Here is a 17,369-nt window from a genome sequence, read left to right on the forward strand (position 1 = left end):
CTACTTCTGTTTACTTGCTTTTAAATGGTGGTAATTCAATTTTACCAGGCAGTATTTAGGTTATGTTATCTAAAAGAACCTCTTGTATGTTGGATGTCAGAGATAACTAGTATTGTACTGGCAGAGTTCAGAAGGTAGTGGTTAGGGTCTTGCACTTGTTCTGACAATCTAGCAAGGTTCTTAGGCACATGCTTAACTATAAATATATGAAGAATCCCCCAAATTGCATGGAATATAAATAAATTTATACATAAACTTGAAGAAAGCAGTTGTCTCATGTAATTCCCTCAACATATGCACAGAGCAGAAGTCTATTACTTCTGAAGAAAAAGCTGCTCCTGTTGAGGATAAAGAGGGAGAAAATAGGAACTCTGAAATGAGGCGAGACGTCTGTAGGGAAAAGAAAGGCATGTGATAGTAAATATATGAGAACGTTAGTTACACTATTACATTATTTTTTTATGTTCCTTGTTTATTTTCTTACTGTCCTCTTATATTAGTCCCTCAAAACAGGAACATTTCTGAAATCACAGTGATCCAGTGTATGGATGTATTCTACCCTGCTAAGATCTTAAGTTCCTTTGAAGAAAAAAATGTAGGCTCCTAAATCATTTGGCTACATCTGAAAATTTTAGTTTGCTTTCTTAAAGGGTTTACTTTAGAAAAATATTAACTTATTCCTGTAATTAATCTGTATTATTACGAATATTGTTTGCTTTGAAAGGACCTTCAGAGATGGGTTCCACAGAAGGATCTGTTGCCAGTTTCCATTTTACTTTTCATTTTATTCTTAGAACATATTAGATTCTGCTGTAAGATATCTGGGTGTCTGAGTATATAGAGCATGGCACAACTCTCTTTTCCCGACAATAAATGTTGTTTATGTCTTTTTGCTGAAGTGCCTTCTTTCTGCCCTTATCAAACCAAGGATTTAAGCTACTGCAGTCTAACCACATCAAGAACATCAAACTATGCCAGTAAACTTCTGATAAGCCACTGGTACCAGTTCCACTTGTCTTTAGGCACCTCAGTGTTCTTCACATACCTACCGGTGCTACCCCTAACAATTGTTTAAATATTTTTTACTTTTAGATTTCAGACATAATGCAGCAGTCTTCTGATCTGGATACCCAAGCATGGGATTTTTAACAATATATGGGAATGACATTTTTCAGTAATCTTTCAATTTATGTACATTTCATGATGCTTTCAACAAATTGTCTTACATGTACAATCCACGATACTTGGCTATACTCTGTATTAAGGTTCACTCAACAGAATGCAGGTTTAGAAGTTTCTTTACTTTTTTGACACTGAGGAACTAATGCGTTGTTCTGCCAGTTATTTCTAAATAAGAAAAGGCTAAGAAAAGTGTCACTTGTATGGATATTTGTGGTACAATAATATGTCTTGTGATTTAGAACCCTAAATTGAGCTATGAAGAGGTGGAGACCTCTTCCTAAATGAAAGGGATGGCGCTTGATTGAAATCAATCCTTGGAAGGAAGGAGTTATATAAGTACAAATAATAAAAATAATCCTGAGGAAAACTGAAACTAGTACAGCTTTTATAAGAGTTTTCTACACTATTCCTATATCTAGATTATTTCAATGGCAAAATGGGAATTAGTTATTCAGTGCTTTGTCTTTCAATGGAAACTGAAAAAAAAAGGTAAAAAAATAATTAGGTGTCTAAACATTCGAGTAGAAACAGATACAGTAAAATTGCCTAACCCCTATTGAAATTACCTGAATGTTTCAAATACATGGCCTAGAAGCCTGACTACTTTTTTTTCCCCTTTAAAACCAAAAATCTCCATCAATTTTTAATCTGGAAATTTTTTTAATTTCTTTTTTTCCCCAATAAAATATATTGGATATTTTTCAGCAGGTATTATCTTTCTGCAATTTCCTAACTTGGAGTATTTAATTTTTGTATGTGTTGTATATAATATCTATATATCCCATGGAAATAAATCCAGCTTATAACCAGTGAAAGTGAATGACAAAATAGAGATGTGACTGTTGCTGTCACGTCCCCTCTTTTTTGTGTTAATGTTTATTTTCTCATGCCTTTGATTTCAAACTCTTTAATATCCTGCTGAAACAGGACCCATTGAAATTTTCAGGATGTGGTATGTTGTAAGAGAAAAAAAATGTATTTGTGTTGTATATCTACTGGATGCAGCAATGGGTAAAGAAAGAGCTATGTACTGTCACGATTCTAGGTAAAATGCATAAAATTGATGGTAAAATGTTCATTGACCTAAATGGTTTCCTACCTGCTCTACATGTGCCTATTCATCTTAGATATCAAAAAGGCAGACCAATGAGCTAAGCACATTATTTCTCCAGTCACATAAGAAATGCAGAGGCTAAGTCAGGATATGGGTTTAAAAAACCAAAAGACAAAACAAGATTTAATACTTATGGAAACAGTCATATTGTGTCAACAGCCAGTTCCAAATTCAGGCCTTGTTCTAACAGCTTATTCATTATTTGTCAGGCTTAAAAGTCTTATATAGAAAATGGTAAAAGAGAGGACATTTGGCTTTTGGTTATAATGTGGTACTTACTGATAATTCTATTGAATCAACATAAATCAATCCTGTTGCTTACTAAATGATGATTTCTCATCTGCTGTTCAATATGAATACAACTAATCTAATGTGAATAGGTAATTGTTGGGCAAGGGCTTGTGAATACATGTGCAATTCACTTAATATCTCTATGTTCAAGGTATAGACATGCAGTTAGATATAAGGGGGCAATGAGAACACTCACAGACTGTCTGAAAAACAATGCATGACCTAAAGAGAGTCTTTTTGCTGTGTCTTTTGTGGATACTACAATGATCTCAACTAAAGAAAGTGTCCTTTGATTTATCAGACCACCCAGATTTGCTGTTGAGATAGAAAATATTTTTATATAAAGGTTTTAGGTGTGCTGTTTACTAATTCTTTTACTGCCTAAAACCATATTTTTAAATGTCCTTGTTTTTTCCTGCCAATCACATAATCAGTTAGTCCCCGTTTCTTTTCTTGTGGGGCTAAGCTGGCTTCCTCATTTTTGCAGTTCATCAATACAAAACTGATTTGAAGCTGAGCTGTATAATAATAAGCCTTTCAGCAGCCAGGCTTGACACTTGCCTTGTAATTAAGGCCTTGATGGTTGTGTTGATGGCAAATGAAAGAAAATGGCTTTGTTCTCAATTCCAGAGGCTTGATTGCTGGTTCTCGTTCTCACCTGAATTCGACCCATTCTGCATTGTGCACATGATTGCTGGAGTGTGAGTAATTGCAGCGCTGGCAGATGACATTTTCATGAAGCACACTCTGCACTGCTCCAGAGGGAATTTACAGAATTTATAGCTGGAGAAGCTCATCAAACATGGATTTAGGAAATGCCTATGTGAAAAGTGGGAGCCCACAACCAAATATCAGAGCTTTTCTTTTGACATTTGCTTTTACATAAAGGACTACTGTCTGCAACCTGTCTTACCTTATGGTAGCAGCCTATTGCTGACTAGATTTTGTGATCAAGTACAGTTATTGAAGTTCATTAATGCCTTTTTTTTTTTTTTTGCATGTTTTCTTATAATTGTTTGTTTGCTTGAACAGGAGTCTCGGGAAAGGAGATGGAAAATTGTTTTCTCATTTCCATTCATATTTTCACATTTCTCTAACCTTTCAACTATTTAAAAATTGTCAGCTGTTTCATGATACTTATTGACAAAAGTGTATGCTTGGTTTTTATTTAAATCCTCTTATTTTCTCAACCTTTTTGCATTACAGCTTATTTTGTTTATTTTAAATGAAGATGAATGTACATTTAAAATAGTCACAAAGGCTTCTACAGTGGAAATATACTTCAACAATTATAAATCATATCTTTAGAAAGAAAACATTAATGACTTTTATATTGACAAGTTCACAGATTTTAATGAAGGGTGTTTTGTGTGTTGTAAATAAGAATTGCATACTGAAATTTTGCATTATAGGTAACATATGCCATGATATGCATAATCTTTCCTTCCCTCTGCCTTAGTACTTCTTCCTTTTCCTCTCCATTTGACAGTCTTTCTGCCTGTCTCGTATTCGCCATGCTTGTGTCTGAGCCCTTGGTGCTTCTCTTGCTCTCGTAACACAATAGCACTTGGTTGACTACCTGTAGGTTATTGCTGTGGTTGTATCTTTCCCAGCATCTGAAGCAACAGAAACATTTATGGAATCCTGCAGTCCTTTTTCAGTCACAACTGTTTAGGCTGTCACCAACTTTGTACGTGAAGATTCATAGCTGATGTGACTCAGACGTATTTTTACACTGCTGTCTGTCTGTCAAGCCAAAATACCTGCACTTAGTTTTTAATATTTCTTGAAGCTTCTCAATCATGACAAGTGGAGAGCCTTTTCTCCTTGCATTTGGTATTACTGAATGTCCTGAGCAACTGAATGATTGAAGGTTGCAGGTTTTTTTAATTAGCCTTATTGATTAACCCCTAGGAAAAGTTAGGTGAGAAGTCTTTGAGTTTCTGCAATAAATGTTTGATTCAGACTAGTGCCGATTATTTAAAATACACAGGAAAAAAATCTGAGGTTTAAGCTGATGATGTTAAACTGCCTGTAGTTTTAGGGCCTAACTTATCCTCATTTCAGTAATAGATCTCTATATCAATACTAATAAATGGCAACAAAGGAGAATCAATCTAAATTGGTAACAATTGTTTTAATTTATACTGTAGTCCTCAGGTAATTGGGTAGCACAAGGGGAGACTTTAAAAGTATCTCTTACCTAAACTTATGGATGTTATGTTGCTGCTATTTACAAAAAGTAGGATTTTTTTTTGTTGACTTGAATGGGAACAAGATGGAACCTGTTGTAAATACATCTTGGTTTTAGTCATACATAGTAGATCTCCTAATATACTTCCAATACCAGTGTTAAATTCTGCTCTTAATCTTAAGTGTTTCTTGGGGACTGACTTAACACATTCAGGTTCAGATCCTCAAAAGTTACCTCAAAGACAATTAAAAACTTCCCAAGACTTTGGGTCTCAGAGTCACTTGTCTTTTGAAGCCAAGTAAATAATCACACTTGAGGTCTAAGGCTCAAGAGTTGCAAACAAAAGTCTGTAGTTCTTCACTGCATCTCTTACAGTTATTACTGGAAAGCTGAGGTGCAGCCAGATAACTTTGCACTTGCTGATACTCCTCTTGCAGAAATGTTAGGGACCTGTGTACATTATGGCAGCCTTTTGAGGTGCATTCCTGCTCTCAGTGTATTCCTGTTGCAACAGTCCCTCTCTTACATTGAGATTTGAGTGGCAACTCAGCCCCACGAGGGGAACCTGCCATTACCTTTCACAGTGCCTGGTACAAACAACCTGTACCTGTCCAGGACATGCAGTAGAAAAAGGGCAGGTTGTCATCCTCTGTGTCCTTAGTCAGGATCTTTGACTTATAAAATTACTTCCTTTGTGGGAATGAGAACTGGATCAAAGCAGAACATGCTGAGAAAACCTTGAAGCATTTTAACTATTTTGCAAATCTGTCGCAAACCAGTAAACTATGAGGAAAAGAATGAAAACAACAGCCACCAGACTAGAACAGTGAAATGTGGCAGTGAATAGAGGCTTTTGAAACTTGCTGAGGTGAAGAGTAGAAGCTGCCTGATACCATTACCTTAATTATGGTGATGGTCCGAGGCATACTGGGCACGGCGATCAAATATTACATTATGTAGGCTGTTTTTGGATAGTATTAGCACCTAACATAGCAGCTGTAATATCGAGAATCACCTTAATGCTTTATTGTAAAAGTTAAAATATTGCAAGTCATGAAAAATGTTCAACTGGCATTCCTATGACCTTCTTGCCACTACCTCTGGTACTTATTTGAAAGCTTCAGCTCACTTTAATAATCTTTCTCTTACCCTATTAGTAACCTTCATCCTTTATACACATATCTCATTAGCTTGCTTAACAAGAATGTTAATAAGATCTGCTTTAATTTTCTTGAACACTCATTCGTGCTTGCTTTTCTATCATCTTTTCCTCAAACTTCTCCCATTTGCCTCACTCACCTAACACTCAGACATCTTAATCTCTGCCCTCATCTCTCCCTCTTGCTTGTCTCCTTTGCTTTGTGTCTTTTGCTTGACAATAGAAACATGTGGTCTTCAACATCTTCTCAGCACTGGCTCTTAATTTCACCTGTCTTTTCCACTCCCTTCTTCCCTTCACATCCAGGAAAAAGAATGTCCATCTTGTGCTGTATTTTCAGACTTGTCGTGAGATGACTTTTTGGCATGTGGCAGGGAGCTGACTGTGTTATCACCCATAGCTCAGTCTATTGCATGAGACCATTGACTATTTTGAAATATTTTTCTTTCTCTCTCTCTCTTTTTAAAGTCTTGAACAATTTTACAGTAAAGGAAAGAGTGTCTTTTCTGACTCTGCTTCTTCTGTGCCCATTGTGAAGGCCATTACCTTCTCTGGCATCATACAGAATGTTAGGTTATCTCCTTCTGTATTATGATTTTCCAGTCAGTGCAGTCAGTCATCAACAATTACTTGTTTCCACTGAGAAACCCAAAGTTCTTGGACACTACAATGAGTGTATGTGAGCAGTCTGTTATTCAAGGGGGGTGGTGAAAGCGCATAAGTTTCCTTCTTTCATTTATAAATGGAAGTATTCCTGTGTTTTTTTGTTACACCTTCTTGTAGGCCAGGCCCTCTATTTGTTATGGCCTTATTACAAATCTTTTTGAATCTAAACAGATCTTAAGCTTGTCTGACTGTGCAGTATCTGTTAATCCATAAGTTATTTATTCAACACCTGTTCTACCTGCTAGTCAAGCATTTTTGTCTTCTCTTTTGATACAAATTAAGCAGCACAGGGGTGAAGCACACTGTAGTATATTTGATAATGGATTGTAAACATATCTCATTTTATTAATGATGTATTTTTTGTACCTTTGGGGACAAGTTGTACACCTGTCTATATATCTGCATCTGTAGATTATTCTTCCGTTCAAGAATGCTCTACATTTAGTTTTCTACTTTTGACACTATTAGAAATCAATCTGTTGTAGGAACTCACCCTACAAACATCCCATGACCCATTGAAGTCTCCTTTACCTGCATCAGAGGACACCAAGGCTTTGTCCTCCTAACACATATGTTCATAAGCATATTTTGCTTTCCTGTTTATGTGCTATTAGAGGTTTTGCATTGGGTTCTTTTGTAGCAGTTGCCTTGTCTATCTCCAGCTAACTGTGGTATACCCCAGCTTTGCATCTGAGGCACTGCTTTAAGTAGTGATACCAGTTATTGTTCTCTTACTTGACGGTATTAGTGAAATATGGGGAGGGAAGAAGAGTGGGTTTCTGAGCTAAAGTCACCTAAGAAGTAGTCTGAAACCATAAAATGCTTTAACGTAAGAGAGTAACAGTCATGGCTACATTTTTACTATAAAAGCAATTTGGGATTAATTTAGTGCTCTAATCTGTTCACAAATCATTTGCAAAGAAATCCGATCACTAGACCATGTTAATTTTTCTCAAGTATTTTCCAGTTGTCCATGCAGGCCAATGCCAGCCTTGGAGGAGAGCTACCCTTTCTGATTACACTTATACACAGTTATTCTTAGTGTGTGAATGATCACGTATTGTTTTAGTTTTTGATTTGGCTGTCTTTAAAACAACAGAACAATTGAAGGGCAATGAATAACTAGTGGTAAGTAATAGTCTTCATTTCAGGATCTGTCTTCCTCTAAATATAATTGTAAACATAGACCAGTTTGTAAACATTATTTACACTTTTCTTTTTCATCAAGTGTCACTAAAAGATCAATTATTTTTATTTCAAACAAATCTTCATGAGTACTGTACAAATCAACAGTAAGTTTCATTCACAGCAATACTTTCTGTGATGTAAATCATTGTGACTGAGTATACATAATGGTAATTTTCAGGTCCAGAGTAGTATTTTAGCATTAGCTTGTATAATGTACTATAAACATGCTGAAAAGAATATTGCTCATATATTTCCTACTAATACACTTATTTGCAATATGACCACAAAGTAATCTCAATGCTTTCATTTCCACATTCAGTTTTTTGAAATCAGTATTGCACTAACATAGACTTTCTTTTGCATATAATTCAGTTACACATAGTTTATCTGTTGGTTCTGAGAATCTTAACATTAAGTATCTTCATATAAATTACTATTTTAAAGAGGACTCAATTGGAATATATCAATTTGTCTTGGTCAAGGGACATAAGAACTTGCAGCTTCAGAGTGACAGCTGTTGGAGTGACAGGGTAAAACGATGAAAGAGGATCTCCCCATACATGTCTCCTTTCTGTTCTGACAACAGATCTCAGCAGAGTAACGTATGAAAAAAATCACCATTCAATCAAGCTTGTTTGCACATGGCAAAATAGTAGTAAGGCTTCTGTGTGCCCTTCCTCCTTCACCATTTGTAAGAACATAGGTGGATAAAAGATAAAGATCAACAACTATCTACCTGTCTGTCTCTTATGTATATGCATCCTTGCTCATTAGGCTTTAAAGATGTGTCAGGTTTTTTTAAACATGGCTTAGGTACATGATAGGCCCTTTTAAGTCACCATCAAACTGAGACACAGGAAATGGATCCAATGTGTGAATATAGTGTGTTTCCTGGAGCAGGCTCTATTGCTTATTTTTTGTTGTACTGAGAAGGCTACTTCTATGCTTCTTTATGTTAATAGTATGCTGGGTATTGCACTTTTACTTTCATTTTATTCAAAAGATGGTCTTGCTGTTAAATAACTTCAGTTAAGGATTAAAGGAAAAAAAAAACCCTTATGACAACAGATGGCAAAACTGGGCCTTAGCCCACAGAGGAGTCAGTAGGTGCTCGGCACTTTCACCTGTAGTCATTGGGTAGTTCTGACTCTGGTGCACAGTAGACTGTGTAAACAGCTCTGCCCAAAATCTGGCACTGTAGGCACATCAGTAACACATGACACTTCACCACATTCACTTACAATAAAATTCTTCTCCAGCAGTTGTCAGTGTAGGAGGGTAAAACTAAATCTGCTAATAAGTCTTGCTGTATATATTTCATTGTCTGTAGTGTATAGGTCTATAATCTGTAGTTTAATGCTATTTATTCTACACTTCCATTTGTCTAATTAATTGTATTTCTTAAGATGCCATCACTACCTCTGGTTTGCTTCAGAAAACAGCAGGAAAGATCCAGAAAGGCAGATCAGGTCTCTGCCCTACATTTTGTTTAATCATTGGCAAGTTGCTTTGATTACCTGCCTGATTTTCTTCTGCTCTGTCTCTCTGGATAACACTGTATTGAGGAGGTGAATCTGAACACAAAAAGCTATTTGTTGACTTTTGAAATGCCTCCAAATCAACAGCTTTTAATGTAACAGCCTTCCTCCTAACATAATTTGCTTTGTAGTAGGGTTTTAAGATACAGGATAAAGGACAACATTCTGACTCATCCAGTCCTGTTGGAGTGCCATCCTCCTCCTTAAGACAATTATCAGATTCCATGTTGTCCTGGCACTGGACACGTTGCTCACTTTGGAAGAGCCACAAGTAATGCTGGAAAGACTTCCCTTGTGTTTTCACCATCCTCATTGCCTTCTGCAATCAGGAAAGTCCACAGGTTTTTCACTCAGGTATTAGTGCACTGTTTTCCACTTTCTCCAGTGTGCCTTACATTCAGGAGATAACTGTTTATCCGCTGCTTGAGGAATGCATGCAGCCTTTCCAAAAACTCCCCTCAGTGCCAGTTGTGTATTTTCCTCATTAGTTTTAAATCCTTGTTTGGCAGCAACTGATTCTTTGAACCATTAATCCTAGCTAAGCTACACTTGACATCAGAAAACACGACATCCAGTATTAATAAGGATGCTCATGGACTGGCTGCTTTCAGTGCCGATATTCTTAAATTTTCCAAGAGCACTAAATGTCAACTTTGGGTATCTTCTTCCTCTGATGGAGGGCATTCACTTTACTATATTTTTATATTTCAGAGCACTTTTTCTTAATCATTCGTTTTTATTTATAGATAATAGTGTTTTATAAGTCTAGGAAACATTTATCTCAAAGCAGAATTGGCACTAAGACTATCTATATAGAACTAAAAGTTCATGTAAAGACCCACAAATTATTACAGTTCTTTGTAGTTTTAAATGTGTTGTTGATGGAAGAAGGTAAGTACACCAAATATGTAATGATGGGGAAAAGACTTTTTCACCTTGTATTAAGTTCTTCATTTTCACAGCTGGATTCAGAATTTCATATTCTAATTGAAAAATATTTTATTTGTTACTCAGCTAATGTTTTTTAACTTAATTTTTTGCCTTTATATTTCTTGACCTTTGACTTAATGTTTGTTTCTAGAAGTTGTGTTTATGATATTTTTTCCATTGAAAAGCATGACAGAAGTCTGTCTAATATCAGCAGAAGCAGGAGTAAGCCCACTGTATTTTTATTTATACATTATTCTGAATAATCAGAAGCATGACTTTAGTGTCTGTAAATTTATGTAAACTGTCATCTGCTAAAATCTGGCCCTAATCACAAACATCTTGTAAATATTAATATGAAATCAATTTTTTAATACATTTTTTTAAAACTATGCCAACTATTGGAAATAGTTGTAGTTGTTCCATCTTTCCCCGAAAAAAAACAGTAGAGCAAATTAAATTACTGAAAAAAACAGCTCAAGTGACCACTACTGTTGAAATACTCAGAGTAGAGGAAGTACGCAACCTCTTAAAGGCAGGCGGTGTTTACATGAGAGTGAGGTGGAGCTGGACATTTCCTTGTGATTTTATTTTACTGATTCAGTTTTTCTTCTGTACCTTCAGGGATAATAAGAACTGGGAGCTCTTTATGACCTCTGTGGGAATTGCTGGTTCTCAGCATCAGTCAGAATTTAACCTCTTTGTGGGAATTTTCTTGGCTGCTACTAAAATATCTACGGCTCATAAGGATAAAGTATCTGTTCCAGGTTTTTTTGCCATTCTCATACTAAGTGCATTGCTTAGGGCATCTCAGAGGCCATGTCATTTAATCTTTCTTTTAAATATGCTTTTCTTAGGTGCTAAGCAGTAAGGAGAGTCTCTACATTAGCCTCCCAGAAGTACCCTATATTTCTACTTCTGCAAGGGTAATTGAATTTTTTGTTTGGGCTCCTGAAAGAAAGCATTTTTATCATTAGCAGAGTTTTAATGGAAAATTGTGGGGACTTTATTTTTCCAGAATTCTCAGGGGCAAGCAAGTTGCCCATGTCTGCATGTGCCAAGCTGAAATTGAGGCAGGTCTCTGAATAGGTACCGCATGTGTGGAGATTTGATTTGTATATGCAAAACAGTATTCCCCATAAACACAAGAGTGCTGTTGGTTATCAGATTTTCAGATTTGAAATGGAGGGTCAGGAGCATGTAGCGGCAGCCAGCATTGTCAGCCCCTTAGCTCTGTCTTCACATATTTTAACAACTGATTCATTTTTAGATCTGTTAATTCTCATTGTTTCAAGTAATCAACAGTCTGAAGTAGACCTCAACACGATGTCATTGGGAGAAAAAAAGGAAAAACCCCATTTTTTTAATTTTTAAACATATTTTAAATTCAGCAGCAAATTAGGCTATACGGAGCACCACCTCCAAAATAAAGTCTTTTCATTTTGGAAAACGGAGGTTCAGGGTTATTGGGCAGAGTGGATGTTACTGCGGAGCGTGGCTGAGCGCGCCCTGCCCGGGCTGCCGCCGGCGGCCGCTTAGCCTTGGTGCTGAAGCCCAGGTGCCGCAGGCACGGGGTGCGTTCTGCAACGCTACCCCCAACTTCGAAACGAAGAATAGCCATGTACCGTTTAAACAAAAATAGAAAAAAATAGACTATAATAAGCATTCCACAGTCTTGTTGGTAGTCTAAACAATTACTTCTTACCTGCAGCTAAGTTTATAATTGAAGTTACACAATGCATTACGGCCATTTTCTCCTTGACAATAAATCCGTCTATCCTTACGTAGGAATAGTTTTTTCCTAAGATCAAAGAGAAGAGGCACACTAAGGTCACCATAAAGATGCATGCAGAACTGTATATATGATACTTCTTTTTAAGCAGTAGATTATTGGAATTAATGGTTTATATATATTTCCTGAGATTAATTTGCTCCCATAGAATGCCACCTTAGAATTAAAAAAAACAAACTAGAAATCGAACATTTTGGACCCTTGTGAAAAGTTATTGGGCTTGTGCGTAACTGTGTTTTAGCCAGTTGAACTATGTATGGAGGAACTTGATATTGAAACCTGATCCTTGAATTATAAAAGAATTTTATGAAAGAAATGATGATTTGTTTGTTAAAAGGCTCTGTTCCTGTGTACAATTTCAGAAATTTTCGCTTAGATTCACACATTATTTTGAAGATGAAAAGACCCTCTCTTTGTTTTTATAAAATTGCAAGAAAGTAATAATGGAATATTGCTTAGTGTGTTTACATGCAAACAGTTTGTTTAATAGAAAATAGTTTTTAATCTTATTTTTGTTCCCATTTTCTAATCTTGTAGAATATTTCCTTGCCTGAAAAATGTCATATAAGAAATGGAGTACAGTATCTTTTAGAGGATTTATGGTAATGCTGCTGAATTTAGCTGAGCATAAACAGCATGGTGAGCCCCTCAGGGTCTCTTCATTTTCCTGACACACTCCACTGCTGCCCCATTAACACTTCGTCTGTTATTGCCATCTACTCAGTTTAATGAGTATCTTTGAATTTGAAGTTCTACACAAGAAACAATAGCTAAAATAACTGATGCACCTACTGCAGCTTTCAGCAGAGTATCCTATTCCCTTTGTAATTTTATTTTAAATAAAAAGTACATTTCTGTTCTTCAGGAGTGTAGTCACATCATGACATTTTCTTTAATTACGGTAGACACTAATCACAAGCACTGAGTAATGACTACAAATATGATGCTGTATCTGTCTGTGTAGAAGGTAAACACATGCTGAATAGCTGCTAGAGGAGGCTTTTCCTTACTTTAAAATTCATCTTATTAATACTGACTCTTTAATGTGAAGAAGGAATAGTACTGCTGGAGACTTCGTGCTATCAAAGCAGAATATTATATTTCTTCTAAGAAATCATAAGACAGAAGGACTAGGTGCTGTTTTCTGATACCTGTATGAATCCGGCTGACTGCTGTAAAGGGTCAATATGTGGCTCATTAGATTGGATTCCTAAAACTGAATTTATCACATTCCTCTGAATACATGCATAAAACATCTTAAATTATTAAACAATAAGCAGACAAGGACTCAACCCGAATTAAAGCCTGAATAATACTGCACTGGGACGTGTCATAGGATTTAAGAACAATTCTAATTTTGCACTAATTATTAACTGATCAGCAAAAGCAAAAGATCGCTCTAAATCACCTTAGATATTTAACAGATATGGAAAGTCTTTGCAGAGCCAAATAAAAAGTCTGAATAATGGAATAAATTTCTGTTCTAGAAAACTGAGGAAATCAGTTGGATATTGGAACACGGTTTTATATTAAATGCATTTATCAAAAACCTATTTTTAAAAGCTAAAATAACATGAGTGATTTTCTCTGTTCCTGGCAAGCTTGCTATCCTTTAGTAAAGTTGTTTTGGTTTTTTTTTTCTTCTTTTTTTTCTTTTAGAAAATGAATCTGGAAGAAAATTGGTGAATCCAATCCAGTGGACCTACAAGCACTCTGACAGGCTCAGAGAGCAGAGTCTGGACCAAAGAGCAATTACCCCACCAAACGATTTCAGGTACAATTGACCTAAATATAGCACTCTCTTGAGATTATTGACAAGAGTTCATTTCCTGTAGTGCTTTTCCCATTTGCTACTCCTGGTAACCACTGTGATCTTATCTGCCTGGTGCTGCAAGACTTCTAGGATGCAGCTAAGAGTTCTGTTGTGTATTATCTTTAAACAGACAATTCATGCTAAAAGAGTCATTTGCAGTTAAATTAGATGATGCATTTATTATTCTTGCTGCTGAAGTTACACGGAGCAGGAATGAGTGCCTGAATTCTTTTGGACCTGAATGCACTGGAATTCTTTTTACTGTGAAATGAGAAAGGTAGTACTAGTTAATCGTAAATAAATAGGAATTTTTTTCATTAAACTGTAACAGTAGAGTCAGCTGTGCAGGTTGGATAGGTTGGAAAACTTGCTATTTGTTTCTTTCTATATATACTTACCCATAAAGTATGGCTTCCCCTAGTGTCATCCTACCTCCAGGCAATCACTGTAGTTATCACATGCTGGCAGGAAAACCAAATGAGCATATAAACCGAGTGTATAAGTGTACAAAACGTGGGTGAACTGAATTCAGAGGCTGGTAATGATAAAACCCATTTCAGTTTTGAAGAATGCATTTTTCTTAAGCATTGCTTGCAAACTTGTGCAAAATGCTGGATATGTTTGCATTCCATGTATGGGGGATATAGAGAAAATAGGTGGTGTTCCCTTGGTGTTCATCACAGAGATTTTTTTCTGCATCCTATTTCTTTTACTGAATTCTTATTTGGAGAACCTATGCATTGGCCAGAAGTTCAAAAGGCTAGTATCAGATTCCATGCCAAGCAGCTGTTGGGGATCCATTTTTTACAGACCTTTATTAACTAATATAGCAGGACACAACTGGGCTATTATTTTCCTGCATATCCCCTATGTTTTCCCAGAAGAACATCAGAATACTTGTTAGGGGAATAAACTCTGCTAATAGCCATAGGTCCCACTCCTCAAAGGAAACTCAGGAAAAAGTTCAGTTGAAAGCTGAATAATTTATAAGAAAGAGACACATATACAACATATTGGTCTACTGACTTGGTTCCTTTGATGATGATGATGATGATGGACAGCAGTTATAAATGTAGTTAGGTTCAGGAATTCTATGCTAAAATAAGATGAAGCATGAATCAATTAATTATATTACATAGTAATTAAGTTATTGTAGGGAAAATGCAGATTAAATATAGGAGAAAACTTTGATTTATTTTTTGCCAATTTACTGTAATGAGTTGATGAGACACAGCATATCGCAGTGGAAAGCAATAGTAATTTGAAATGCAAGTATAAGAAGAAGAAAGCAGTAAAATAATCTGTAAAGGTGGGATGAGAATATGCAAGGCATGATTAAATGGATTCTCAGCTGGAAAGGTTGAGGTCATAGAACTTCTTGCGCTGTGCTTTAGGATCCTGAGAAATCTGTGTAGTCCATTCTGGTGGGCTGCTAAATAAAATAATTTTAAAGTTCGAGAAGTGAGGGAATGTACATGAGAAAATTAAATGGATTCACAAGAGGATCTTTCTGTTGTAGAGTCTTCCACAGAACAAGACGATTAAGGAACCATGTGCCTAGGGGGAAAAAAAATAAAATCATTCCTGCCCCAACACAAAGAGAGAGATAACTCATAAGTAGTTACCAACAGCCCCAGAGTGTGAATTGAAAAATTTACCTTCTTTACATTTGATATTTTACAAATAGAACTTCTCATAGTCTTACTGACTCTTGCAGTTCTGCAAGGGCATAACCTTGCAGGCTAAATCCTACTCATGTGATTTTTGTTATTTTCTTTTGCCTGCATAAAGTATATCTAAAACTTGATCTTATATCTGCAGAGGAATATCAGATACACACATTTTGTTAATTACTATCTTTACATTCCAGATACCTGGCATGGCTAAGACACAAAAAGCTGTACATACTATAGATAAGTAAATCAGTTTGAAACAGGAACTAAACCTTGAAAACCTCATGTACGCTCCCTTCTTTGTGTGAATGGTCTTTGTGAGGATTGCTCACTTCAGCTGATGACAGATAGAAACATCATTCTGGGCCTTATATTAAGCTCCATCTTGCAATATGTTATGGACGCAATGAAAGGTACAGCATCTTAAACATTTTTTAATATAGTTGTTTGACATCTTCAGGGGATGCTCTGTTCTTTTACAGGATGCAGACCCATAGAGGACAATATCATAGATTAGGGATCTTGAGGCACTTTATCCCTGCTGCTTTATTCGGTTTGCCCTACTATGGTGGTGAAAAGACATAGTAAAGCAACCCTAATTAGGCAGCATAGAATCCCTGGTATGCAACATTCTTCTTAGCCAGCTTTATATTCTTTCTGCTTGTTCTACAGTGCCTCAGGGAATGAGAAAAGTCTGGTCCATTAATTAGACAATTAGCTTAGAGTTGGGAAAGATGAGTTCAGGTTTTGTCTATGCCACAAACTTCCTGCAAGACACTTAGCTAAGTATTGAGCAAAATTCAGCAAGACCTAAGGATCAGGGATTGTGACTGTATTTTCTCTGCTTTTGAAGCAGAATCAGGTGTCCTTCCATGTTTCCGGTATCTTAGTTACCCCACTTAAATAACTGAGTAGTCAGAAATCTTAGCTTCCCTCATTAGCTGTTCTTATGGAAGGATATTGATGGAATGGCAGGGATGCAGAAAGCAAAATAATGCCTTATGTTAGTTCGGAGTATTACAAATAGACTGTCATGATGACGAGTTCATGTTAGCTCTTGACAGTGTAAGTCTTCCTAATATGACCTTCTAAAAAAGCAAGGTTCATCAATCAAAATGTCACATGTTGCTAAATTTACAGTTTATAAATTGCCACTGTAAATTTAAGTAGTAGAAATCATCACATAAAATTGTGCTGCTTTCTCTTTGTCTCTCTCCAGACTTAAGTGGTTTCAAAAATGAGGCAGTAGGCTCTTTAAATTGCAGTTTCTAGGCAGCATCTCTGCTCCTGTGAACAGGCATGTTGTTTATATTGCATGGGCCAGCCAACTGTGATTGATCACAGGCTGCTGCTGATGTTAGCACGCTAAAAAGAACAGTTATGTTAAAGCTAAAAATGCCAGGGCAGGGTCATATCACCAACAAGAATTAGGAAGAAAAAAGATTTCTGTGTTTTATTGGTTATATAGCTCATCCAGCCAGAATACCTAATCCCTAAATCATCCTGAAAATTGTTTGGGATCTAAAATCAAATTAAACCCACTATCAAAGGGCATGGTCTCTCTTCACTGCACTGGCAGCTACATGTATAAATCCCAGTCCCATATCAAGGGGAATACACAACATAAGTAAGAAAGTTTTTTAAGAGAAAGCTGATGATGATAGAGGTGATAATTCTTGTAGCAAAAACTTAGGAAGTATTGGAGTATTTGGATTAGAAGAGGTAAAAAATAATTTTGCTAGATCATTACAGCTTCTTAAGGCTGAATCCCTCCTTTTCTACTACTCTGGCATTTTATGAAGAAGGGTTATCATGTAGCTTTATTTTGACTG

The 17,369-nt window shown here is 36.2% G+C and overlaps 1 protein-coding gene across 15 annotated transcripts in view; it reads left to right on the forward strand.

Annotated features, from left to right (window-relative positions):
- The window catches only part of MYT1L (myelin transcription factor 1 like), a 314,756-nt gene that overhangs the window by 71,134 nt on the left and 226,253 nt on the right, over positions 1-17,369 (forward strand). For 14 of the 15 annotated variants that reach the window (XM_069805876.1, XM_069805877.1, XM_069805880.1 and 11 more), the window contains exon 2: positions 13,711-13,825. The exons of the other annotated variant lie outside the window; for it this stretch is intronic. The gene's annotated coding sequence lies outside the window, so the exon portion shown is untranslated. The remainder of the gene's footprint in view (positions 1-13,710; positions 13,826-17,369) is intronic. 15 annotated transcript variants of the gene reach the window in all.

This window comes from Haliaeetus albicilla, chromosome 18, assembly GCF_947461875.1.
Source record: "Haliaeetus albicilla chromosome 18, bHalAlb1.1, whole genome shotgun sequence".
NCBI classification, from domain to species: Eukaryota; Metazoa; Chordata; class Aves; order Accipitriformes; family Accipitridae; genus Haliaeetus; species Haliaeetus albicilla.